Source organism: Balaenoptera borealis (genome assembly GCF_965194805.1).
Source record: "Balaenoptera borealis genome assembly, chromosome: 5".
NCBI lineage: Eukaryota > Metazoa > Chordata > Mammalia > Artiodactyla > Balaenopteridae > Balaenoptera > Balaenoptera borealis.
The window spans coordinates 47574842-47587896 of NC_138862.1; the positions used below are offsets into that span (position 1 = coordinate 47574842).

General features: G+C 38.9%; 1 protein-coding gene across 4 annotated transcripts in view; it reads left to right on the forward strand.

Annotated features, from left to right (window-relative positions):
• Positions 1–13055, forward strand: part of COL8A1 (collagen type VIII alpha 1 chain) — a 156253-nt gene that overhangs the window by 79432 nt on the left and 63766 nt on the right. The gene's annotated exons all lie outside the window — the stretch shown is intronic.

Consider the following 13055-nt stretch of genomic DNA (forward strand, 5'->3'; position numbering starts at 1 on the left):
ATGTGTTTTGCAAACATGATTTCAGTTAATCCCAATTACAGCCTTGAAAGTTACTTCTTATAGTCCCCATTTTACAGATAAAGAAACTGAGGAACAGAGAAATTCAAGTAACTTGCCCAAGTTCACACAGACAGTAAGGATAGAGCCAGAATGAATATCACAGAGTACGCTGAATTTAACCAAGAGTGATCCCTTCCACTTTCCACCATTCAAAATCTTCTCAGGCCCCATGCACAGCCTCTTTAAGCTTTAAGATGGAATTAGAACAGGACATATCTTTTCTTTGTTTGTTATCCCAGGAACTTGCTAGATGCCAGATGCTCCCTCAAGAAATGGACTAAGGAAGAGAGAAAACAGTAAAGCTAACGCTCGTTAAATGGCAATTGGTTTAGCACCTCCTAAAACAGAATCCATAAGCTTCTATGGAATAAAGCTATAAACTCTTACAGCAAAATTACTTGCATCCTGCATGAGTTAAGACCTTCAGTGCCTTCTCTCTAAAGCATTCTTTCAGTCATTGATCCTAGGCACTGGGCAACTTCTTGTGAGCTAAGCAGCTTGCCAGACAGCTGCCCAGGAGCCCTGTTTAATCCTTCTCTCAAGGAGCAGTGGTGTTGTTTGAATAAAGTTGCCACTGTAATTGTTTGGCTTACCACTTAAGAGTATTATAGTCTCTGGGAGTGGATTTGTGGGAAAAAAATTACAATTAAAAGAAATGTTAACAGTGTTCTATTGAAATACAAAGTGTACAGTTGCACAGGAGGAGACAACTTGCCCCAGACTGGTCACTAGAGGATTTATCTTATGGAGAGAAGTTGTTTTACGTAAGCTGGTTTCCTGTAGAAAAACAGAATGCTGGAGCTTGTGGCTCTGAGAGGGGAGGGAAAAAAGGCAGTCTGGATGTCTCTCCAGGTTAACACTTAAAATCAGGCAAATGGAAAACACATCCAACTGGGAGTCTAACCACTGATACATTTGGATGACAAATTCAGACGTTCACATTTTAACTGGGCGTCCCTGACATCTCTCTCCCTGGACACATCTGAAAACACATGTATCTACCACTAGAGGGCCAGAGACCGTCACTACACAGTCATGGCTGTAATGCAACTGGCGCTGTCTTTTTTTGTATCCAGACCATCTGTTTTCGACTTAGTGTTTTACTGGACTTCCTAAAACCTGACCCACCTCAAAGTAAAAGGACATTCTTTTTCCCCCAAGGGCACCCTCCACCATGAAAGTAAAACATAAGCATCAGGACCAGCTGACTAGAAGGAGGCAGTTTCTAAAGCCAATCACATAAACTTTCCAGATTCTCAAGAAAACAAATGACTCATGGAGTTCTTGATGGAGGGGTCCAGTGCTTCCCAAAATTTCAATAGACATAATGAGGAAATGGAATCTATCTGAGGAACTGACCTTTGTTCTGGGGCTATTGCAACGTAAAGGCACATCTGCATCCTACTGGCCACCTGTTAAGCAGCTCCCTTTATGTTTGTTGGCAGTAGTCCCAGGGATCTCTTTCCATCCATCTATCCAGTATTCATCTCTCCCTCCATCCATCCAGTCAACAAATATTTGAGCATGATTTTAGGCTCGGGAGTACAGCACAGATCAAGACAGACAAAGTTCAAGAGTGGTCATGGAGAACATTTAAGAGACTGTTACAGTAAACAAATGAGAAATGATGGTGGCTTGGACTAGTAGTGGAGACAGTGAGAAGTGAACATATCAGTGATACATTTTAAAAAGACAGCTGACAGGTCTTATGATGGTTTAGATACGGGAAATAAAGGAAAGAGGAGAATCAAGAATGACTCTGAAGTACTGGGCTTACACCATTGGGTAGGTAGGTGGTAGAGCCATTTCCTGAGACTGAATAATCCTAATTCAGGTAGGTAGAATGAGTCCTGTTAACTGTTACTCATTTTATTCCTTGTTTTCTTGAGATGCAAGAGGCTATTTATGCTTTCAGCCCTTGGCATCTGTAATGACAGCTTTTCAATGCAAATCTTTTCTGCAAGTATCTCAAAACAAGCAAAAATTTGTTGGAGCCAGAGATAACGTAAACTATCAGCAAAAAGAAAATATTTCTCCTCAGTATCTGAGAAAATGAAAGAATAAACAAAGGCTTACATTCTGATTTTGCAGTCCTCCTTTGCTCCTGAAACGAGCAACTTGATTAAGTCATTAGCAAATGGGAATGCTACAAGTAGGGTTAGGGTGGGGACCTAAACTGTCTACTCCCCAGAACAACCTGCAAAGATTAGTGGATTCCTAGAGACTGCTTCTCTGAACAGCCTATTGTATTACCATATTTCATGGAGTCTATGAGACAGAATTAAAAGGTCTTATACATTCACTCTGGGGCACTTCTCAAATTGCCTTTATTAAAATAAAAACACTTTATACTAGTATAACCCCTTTCATCTAAAGGTGGAAGAATTTGCAATCGGCAAACTGCTTATTTATTAGGTGATACCCTTCAGAATCTAAATTAAACCTGGTGTGTCACATCTGTATACCATACCCCGGCATACATAGGTTGGGAATTATAGGGCCAGAAGTAGCCTGGTATAGAGTAGGGTAATAATTCTCTTAGTAGACTTATTAACTACAACTGATTGGTGCATGAACATATGCAAAAGACTTTCCTGAGAATTCTAATTCTCATGTTGGTTGGGAAGCACCCTGTTTATCTGAATTCCTTCAGCCTGTGAAAGTTTATCCATCAGACCAGCCTCTTGAATAAGCACCCAGGGAGCTGCGCTGGAAAAAAATTACTCCTAAGACAAACATTCCGTCAGAATGATTAGACTAAAATCCAAATTCATTATCTCTGTGAAAATAACACATAGATTCTTCTAATCATAATGACAGTGGAGTTCTGTATGCATGCTCTAAAAGGTGCCACAAGAAGAAAGCTTATTAAATAATAAGAATTTCAGTCAGCACACCTTGTCAACAATGCTGGAAAAAATAGAGACCCAGAGAGAAAATGTATAGTAAGTAGGTGGTCTTCCTGTCATACCAGATGACACATCCTCCCCTCAGAAGCCCTCTCAATGGTACAAGCCACAGGTGCAGTCAACCCTCAGCGTTTCTTTGCGTGACATTTGAACTTAGGAAGAAAAGTATTTTGCTAACCCCTTGGTGCTGAATGTTTGACCTTAAAGCTTACCGTTTGCTCCCTTTTTGTCTCAATCCTCATGACTACAAATGCTATTACTAGTCATAAGATTGTTCAGTCCCTTTTAAATTCCAGCCTTGGTATTTGACTCTCTGGCCTAAACATAATAGGGAATACAAAAATCCTAATTATTTCTAAGGGGCCTAATTCTTTCATCTTTCCTATGAGCTCCAAATTTTCCCAGCTGTATATGGAACCAGCACCCATGTTAAGTTTTAGCAATATATGCCCCTGAATCCTTCACTGAGCAAGAAGACATTACTAGTTAAAAAAAAAAAAAAGGCATAGATTTGTACATGGACAGCCCTGGAACTGAATCTCAGCATTGCTACTGGTGAGTTAGGTGACTTTGGGAAAGTCATCAAACCTCTGTGTTTTTCACAATAAATGGAAGATACATGAAGGGCTATTATATAAACGATACATGTATCATATAAAATTCCTGGCACAAAATAAGCATTCAGTAAGCAGCATATATTATTATCATCGACAACGTCATTCCATTTATGTAAAGGTAGGAACTGACTGAACAGTATTTTCCATTTCAGCCTATGCCCGGCAAGGCTTAAAATCTTTGATCTTATGATTGGACTGTTCATGACCACACAAAGGTATGACACATCCAAGATACCTCTTAGAACAATCCATTTAAGAGAAATTCAGGCTGTTTTGAGTTTAGTCTGAAAAATCCATCCGAGTTTATCCATCATAAAAGATCACATGGGTGCAAAAATGCAAAAAGCATCATAAAGTGTCATTAGACACTCAAAGTGTCATTAGAAATGAAATGGTTCAGCTCATTCTTTACAGATGTGAAAACTGAGGCCCAACTAAGACAAGCAGCGTTTACAAGGTCATGCAACTTAGTGACGAGCTAACATCAGAAGAGGACAAAGTCTCAGTTAGGTTTATAACTTAAAACCTCTCCTACTCCAGTGATGGTTCTGATACTTTTTAACTAACAGTGGGTTTTCAGAGAGCTTGACTTGCCCAGTATTACAAACCAGTGCTAAATTTGAGAGAGATCACTTTTTGTGGATGGAATTGCCCAATTCAAATATTCTCTAAAAGCTCATCTAGCTCTCAATATTTTATCATTGTTCTGCGTATTATTCAAGGAGACCCTTAACTCCATGGACACATATTGTTCATCAGTCTCCAAAATGTTTCTTCTCTTCTAGCCAGACCAGTCTCTTTACAATCCCACAAACATTTATTCCATTGCCAAATCTTTCCCCATATGCACAATGATCTCCCTTTTCCTCTCTATTTATCCAATTCCTATTCACTCTGCGCGACCTAGTTTTCCATCTCTTCCGTGATGTAATCCCTCACTTGTCTGGTGTCATGAATCTCCCTTTCTTTGGAACTCCTACAGTCCCCAAGGCTAGCCCACAGTGGAGAACACAATTATTACTGGTATGATGTTCTCCCCACTGTTTCTTGTGTACATATTATCTTCCCAAATAGACTTATGGCCCCTTGAAGACAAGTACCATGACTTAGGCTTATCTAGTTGCAGTGGAGCAGAACACTATGATTGATGAACTCATAGAAAGTATTCAGTTAACACTCAGTTGATTGGGCAGGGGGCAGAGAGGAGAACAAACATTTTCTTGTTTCTTTAACCATTCTTGATTAACTTCTGTGAATCCACAAAAGCTAATACAAAAACTTCAAACCAGCAAGTTTGATTGAGGTCTTGAACTAATTAGAACTAATTAGGGAGCAGATAGGCTGCTCCTAACCCCATCCTACAATCCTTTCTTTAAAATGTGGAGAAAATCCACTTGAGACTTCCCAGGTGACTGACAGCTGTTTTTAAATGAGGTTTCCACTTCTGCAGCATCAATTTCTGGCAATAAGTCCACTCCTTAGAAGTGAAAATTTTGGGGGGATAAGAAAAGTTTTATTGAATCCATGTGATGAAAGATGAATAATATGAACCTCCATGAGTCAAAATCATTTAAAATATCAATTGCATACTTAATTGTACCAGAATGCCACAGCTTCATTATATAAACATGAAGTGACACAGGCACATCTTAGGAAAAGATTTCTTATCCTCGCTTATTTTCTTTTAGCATGTATTTATTGAGTGCATCATGACAATGATGATGATAATACTGACAGAATATTAAATATTAAATAAACATAAAAAAGTTAAAAGACCAGATTCAAGAGTCAAACAGTCTGGGTTTGAATTCTAGGTTCACAACTTGGTAACCATGTGGGCAAGTCACTTAACATGTCTATGCCTCACTTTCCTCATCCACTAAGTAGGAAAAATAATAGTATTAATTTGGAGATTTGTTGTAAGGATTAAAACAAGATAATACATGAAAATAACACTTTAAATGTGTTTTTAAACACATAGTAAACACTCAGCGAAGATTAGCTATTTACCATTACTATTACTGTCATTATTAAATACTTATAATATGTCAGGCACTGTGTCAAGCAGTTTATATATATTCTAGCAGGTATAAATTTTGTAAAAATGTGTGAGTTTGTTCACTGATATGTTTCAAACGCCAAGAGGAGTTCTTAGCCCACATAGGCACTGAGTAAATAATTTACTCTTCGCCACAGCCTTACAATGAAGCAGGCACCCAGAATATCACAGTGAGCAAGACGATGTCCTAACCTTCAGGTTGGGTGCGGAGGAAGAGGGGCCATGCAGAGAAGACAGACAAGTCAACAGGCAATTCTGATACAGGCTGATTGCTCTGATAAGATAGTACAGGGCATTTGCGAGAAGGTATGAGGAACACCTAATCCAAACTCAAGGAAACAACAAGGCTTTCCGGAAGAAATGGCATCCAGACTGAGACGTGAAGGAGCTGTTAACCTGCAAATTAGAAGTCAGAGTATATGGCAAATCCAGCAGGCAAGAGAGTGTGGTCGTTCATTTTTCTGTGTATAATTCAGCACAGATGAAATGAGATGGGGAGAGAGGAGCCACAGAGGTCAACGGGGCTCTGAGTGCAGTACCAGGGATGTGGATGCCATCCTAATGGCAATGGGGCCATGCTTCCTCCATCCCGCTGGGTTCTCAGAGTTCTACCATTGGCTTTGAACTACATTAACTTTGGTATTCATTTGCCTATTTGCAAGTCCACGTTGCTAGAGTTATAATCACTTATGGTTTTCAGATCCAGGACTGTTTTTGACCATCTTTGTGACAGTGGTTTCTAAGACCAAAGCTATCTTGAATCTTCTGAACCCAAAGCCTGTGGGCGGACAGTTGTTATCAGGAATGGATCCAATAGGATCTGTTATTTTTGCCCCAGAACTTCTCATTTGGCTACCTCCCCAGTACCATACTATGATTCACCCGGTCAATCTCTCTCTGCTAAGCTTATAGCAAAAGAGGCAGGTTAACTTTTTGTGCATGGCTGACCCAACCTCAGAATGAGTGTATCTTATATTATTTTCAAATATTATGACAGGTGGAGAATTTTCAGTGAAGGAGATAAGTGGCAAGATGTGGAACAAAAAAGTTTCAGAATCCTGCTGACCTTCCATTTAACATGTTCTTAACGCCAGTTTTTACTGTGCATGTATACTATATTACTCTGGACTTCCTAGGTGGTCCCCCAGTTAACCTGAATTTTTCTTTCTAGAATTCAAGGTGATAACATTACGTAAGGATAATAATGATATCTTCAGCAGGGGATCCCAAGGGAATTTTATATTCACCAAAAAGCAGCCTTTTATATAAATGTGTCATGTCAGTTGGCATAATTACCTGAGAAAACCTAAATTCAAACAATCTTTTCCATCACTGAGCCATGTGTGAATTGGTTTATCATTGCAGAATGAACTCCTTAGTGGTTAAGGTATTAGGAAAATTTTAAAAACAGGCTATGTGTTCAAAAACTGGAACCTAGTACTAGACTATAAGCTAAGAAAAGGCAGTCGTTGTTTTTGAAATTAAAACCGGTGAGGAAGGCAGATAATTTAAGTCAAAACCTTAGAAGGATGGTGAGGAACTTCAGAGAACCAAAACAAATGGGGGGAAAGACCCCATCATTATTCTCTTAGCCCTACTTTTCCGGCACTGCTTTGTTTGTGATTTCAGTGTAGTGAGAGGGATGAGGGAGGGGAAGACAGGTAAAAAAGAGGCAGGAGAGGAGGAGTGGGGTGATGGACGAAAAGAAAGGGATGAAAAGATGAAAGGCGTGGTGGAGAGCATTCTCAGAGCCATTTAGAGTTAGGGAGTAGCACTAAAGATAGGGGAGTGCAGGCACGCCATGCCCCTTGCTTACCACCAACTCCAACACCAAGCCAGGAGGTACGCCTATTGGGTGGAAAGTGCAAATGTTACTCAGGGACATGCAATGTGAGTTATGTGGTACAAGATGGGACAAAGACATGAAAAGAACTGTTAAAAATGTCAGCCGATTGCTAAGCTGTCCAGTCAGCCGGCCAGTGAGTCCAGGGCACATGCTTTGTGCTCAGTTGGTATAAAAGCTGTCATCACAGCCTAGATGGAGAGGGCTGAGAGGGACAAGAAAGGGGCCTGCTGATGCCCACAGGAGGCCAAAGGAAATGTTGCAAATCTACGTAGATTTGCCGTCTGAGGCAGAAAATAAATTGCTGACAACCTAGTAATAGAAGAAAAGTGGCTCAAGTTTATACAAATATTCATCCTATTTTGATATCTAGAATATGAATCAGACTTCCCTTGTTTAATTAGCCATGAGGTTTGATGAAGAATATTTTTCAAGTCAAGCAAGGAAAAACCAGGCTAATGCATGAAAGTACAAAAGGGCAGAAGAAAGTATCCACCTTTCTTATAAAATCCCTTAGAATATTTCAGCAGGCGCTGGGTTTCTTAAGTTAGGGCGGTGCTCTGGCTAACCCTGATATGCCTTTTGATGCTTAATTCAAAGTTCAGCAGAAGTTTAAAAGGAAATGAAGTGCAAACTGATTACTCAATATATAATCACTTGGAGAAAGGGATCCACCCCAAAAATATTTTTGCCATGGACTTTTTTCAGTGCCCTACTTTTGAAAATTCTTTCAATAATGTAAATTAAAAAAAAAAAAATTCCATGCTACTTAAGTGTTTGAAATGAAAGAATTGTCTTTTACAGAGAACCCTGTGTGTCATCATTTTCTCAATATGCTTGTTTTGGTATGTGCTTTAAAAGACCCCAGGGCATGAAAGATGGGAAGCATATTCATGTGGATAGAGAAGATGGAGAATTACAGGCTCCTTTCCAGTGGACTAAAAGCAATTTAATGAAAACAGTCATATATGATATCAATGGCCTTGCAAAAACATTCAGGCAATAATAAACTGAAAAATGATTTAGTGTATGCAAAAACTCATACCCTTTGGCATTAAGGTATCATATAAGCAGAAGCAGGTACCCAAGAGGACTTATATTAAAATATGTAAGTTATACCTCAATAAAGAAAAATGTTAAATAGAGTTTAGAGATTCTTGCTTTAGAAATCAGTCACAGGATGACACACAGTGACACACACAGGATTGCCACTATTGTAAGAATAGTGGTAGTTAAGGGAAAATAGCTGCTCTTTTGGGCCAAAGAATACTTAGAACTTAGTCATGGAATTGCTGAACATTAAAGGTACATAAAACCTTAAAAATATTTTGTCCATCTTCTCACTTTATAGTTGTGAAAAACAAGACATTCCCCCTCACCCATTGCGATATCTAGAGGTAAATTCTTTCCCAAGGGATTAAGAGCTAGGAAGTGGCCATTAATAGATTGAGAGTATCATCTCACCCATTCCAAGAAAACATGAAATATAAATTCCAATTTCTTTTATATTTTTATGACCTAATAAATAAGACCTGACTGGAACTAGAGAAATGGGACATCTTGACATGTCAATATTTGTAGAACAAACGTCATGAAATAAATTATGGTAATTCACAATTTTAAGGGATCTAAGAAGATTATCTTACCTTGAGAAAAAGTCAGAAGTCAAAGGGAAAAAAAAAAAGTATAAATAGATGACATCTGAAATAGAAATCCTTTGTGTCCAGGAAAGAAATAAGCCTGAGCTGTGTGTTTAACAGCTGTATTCAGAAGAACGGCTGTTGGGGGCAGTGCCGTCCTCTCTAATGAGGAAAGAAGAGGAAATGAATTTAAATTACAACCAAAGGAATTTAAGTTAGATCAAAAGATCTTATTGGCAATGAAGGTTTTATAAACCCTGGAAAAGATTCCTGGGGAGGTTTTAAAATTCCCTATCTGGATATATTTAATGGAAGAGAGATACCTATCAGCCTAGGATGGTTGAGGTAGAGACCTGCCTGGAATTCGCTTTCAGCTGAATTCTGTAAATCTAGATTAATTCCTGACAATGTTCGCGATGTCAAAGACAGCAAGTGCTAGACAATGGCGAAGAGTGTTGCCCCTTATTAAAAAAAAAAAAAAAAAAACTAACCCAAAGTAATCATTTCCTTGGAAAATCAATTGGCATATGCTAGCTGGTTATAAGTGGACTGTACAATTATAATAGACTCTGGTTTTTATTTTCTTTTTAGCCTGGTTTCCAGTGGAAGGAAGGCTTATGAAATCTGTCTGGCAGGCTATGCCCTGCTTAATACTTTTTACTTTCCTTCTTTAGGCTGGTTATAACCAAATCTCTTAGAAGAATCTAGACTTAAGTAGCAATACATGTCCCTTCAGAGTAATACCTGTGTTTCCCTCCTAACTGAAAGAAGGAGGATGATTCCAGCACTGCCATCACCTGCTCGCTCCTTACCCTCACACAGACTCCAGCAAGTTCTCTGCAACTTGCAGAATTTCCCCTCACTTCCAGTGCACAGACAGAGCACTTGCACTCACAGTTCATACCAAAATTCTCTAATTTGTTGTACTTCTTTGTTTATACAGCTGTGTGTCTGTTTGCCCCAGTGAGTTCACCCCATCTATTGTCTGGTTTTTATTGGGAGCTCCTGGAGGCGAGGCATGGAGCCTGTTTAGTTTGCTTTGCATGACACCACGCGTGCACACTGTGCTTGACAGTGATGGTTCCTGGGATGACTGGATGCTCGATCAATAGACTCCATGGATTAATCAAAGCTGGAGGCAGAAGACTAAGACTCAGTTCTTAGACTCTGTGTCATCCCATGATCCTCCTATATGCAGCACACCAAAGCCATAAGAACCGTCAGGGACCATCAGGAACCAAGCAGTATGGAGAAGGGTCTGATCAGCAACTGGAAAATCTAATGAACCAGGGTCTGAAATGCACAGAAAGTACGACTGCATTCATCTGGGAGTTTGCCCACAACCATGACCCTCCTTTCTCTTGCGTATAAGGCCAGTCTTGCAGATGTTCTCAGTTCAAAGCATCATCTGTCAGATTTCAGACACTCCACAGAAAACTATCAAGTTCACAGTCTCTCGACTTTCTTATTTCTTTATGTTTACAACCCAGATATTTTCACCAGAATTAATATTTTTCCCTTCCCACCAATCCCTCCACAATCCCCCTTCAACCTTACTTTATGCCAGCCTTTCCTCAGTGACCCAAGAGCACAGAGACAAGTCGATCCACGTTTCTTAGCTGGGTTAAAAATTTCCAGTGCCTGTTCATCCCTGAGTGTCTTCAGAGTTACATCAAAGGACAAAATGATTGATAAAAACCCTTCCCTCAGGAAAAGCACAGGAAGTGACATTTCATTTAATTCAACAAATATTTTCTAGGTACCAGTTATGAGCCACTCATTGTGTGCTGAGGAGAGAAAGGGGAGCAAAACATAAACTCTGTCTTCAAAATGTATATATGTGTGTGTATGAGTTAATTTAAAATTTTATTAAAGGATCTTAAGTATAAGAAGATTGCTTTATTGTAGAATCATGGTAAGGATTAAATAATATAATATATATGTTAATATACTTAACACAGAACTTGTCAAGTAAGACATCCTCAATAAGTAGTAACTATTACTATTGCTACTGGGTTATGGCTTAATTTAGGGCAACTTTTTTGTGAAGGCTCTCCCTGGAAATCCAACTTGACCTTGGATTATGGACAATATGTTTGATTGTTATGGGGGTAAGAGGAACCATCACATTCAAGTGCAAAAAAAAAAAAAAACTATCATCAAAAACATTGAAGTCAATATTTTCCCATCAAAAATGGAGCTCAACCACGTTCTGATGTCCCGAGAGTCTGACTGCAGTCCTTCTCTGCGAAGATTCTGGAGTATTTCAGAACACTGACCATATCTCAAACACACAGAGCACACTTTTTCTCCTTCCTGCTTCTTTCTACCATGTTCTGCATCAAAGTTATTCCACAGACAAGTGACTACTAAGATACACTTGAAGTTTTTCACACTTATTTCAAAGGTACATAAAATGATTATTTGGGGGCATCATTTTAATTAGTTAGCTGTTACTGAATCAGTATCATCAGTTAGTCTTCAATAAGAATAAATCCACTTTTAACTGGAGGTGAAACCAAATCAAATTTTACTCACCCAAAGCGTTTTTCTTAAACTTGCCCAGAACAAATTGCTTCACAGGTCATCTTAGATGAGGTATAGTGTTTAATTAATCAATTACTCAATTATTTAATTATATGGATGAATATACTAATGGATCATAATGCAAATGCTAAGGTGATTGAATGCAAGGATGTCAAAATATAGTCAGCCCAAACAGAGGAAATCACTTACTTTGCACTTGTTTGTTCAATTTAAATATTGCTGTATAATGCAAAATATCTGGATAACTGAAAAGAGACTCCATACTAGATTCTCCTTGAATAGATATAAAAACATAGCCTTAGTCTTTTTCCTGAACTCTGTTGTTTAGAAGACCTCTGACCACACCTTGAATCACCATTATATTCTTACTATTTTATCCTGTCTGAAAGTTTATCTAACAGTTTCATTTGAAAAGGGCTACAATTTCTCAGCAAGGATGAGGAACTTCTAGGAAACATTTGATATATTTCTAGCAATTGGAAAAGTGTCAGGAGGATGTACCTAGAATGAAAATCTCATTGACTACTTCCTCTCAATTCTCTCTTCTTAACTTGCATTATGAAGGCCTAATTTTAGATTCCAACCATTGAAGCTTCTGCTCTCCAGTTTTCTAAACTAAAGTCACTATTTCTCAAATTTATTCACATATTGAAGTGTTAATTAATTTCTCACTTCATCCTTCCTTATTCCAAACAGGCAGGAATTTCAGATATACTTTAGATCTTTAGATCTTTTCAGTCCTTTCTTCTACCAGTTCATTTATACTTGGCTTCTTTGAACTGTGTGACCATAATATGGGTCTTAAAAATAAAGAAAAATGAGGGCTTCCCTGATGGCGCAGTGGTTAAGAATCTGCCTGCCAATGCAGGGGACACGGGTTCGAGCTTTGGTCCAGGAAGATCCCACATGCCGCAGAGCAACTAAGCCTGTGTGCCACAACTACTGAGCCTGCGCTCTAGAGCCCATGAGCCACAACTACTGAGCCCGCGTGCTACAACTACTGAAGCCCGCATGATCAGAGCCAGTGCTCCACAACAAGAGAAGCCACCGCAACGAGAAGCCTGCACACCACAATGAAGAGTAGCCCCCGCTCACCGCAACTAGAGAAAATCCCATACACAGCAACAAAGACCCAACACAGCCAAAAATTTTTTTAAATAAATTAAAAAATAAAGGAAAATGAGTGTCTCTCTAACTGCAATGTACTTAAAAGTAGGCCAGTTATCCACAATCCAGACCCTCAGTAGTGGCTTAGTACAACTTTAGGAGATTTTTTTCCTCTCTCCTAGTTTATCAGGATTTAGTCATTAATTCAGAATTAACCCTGTTTCAGTAGATATGGAATTTCACAATCCTAGTTTTATCTGAGACATACAACCT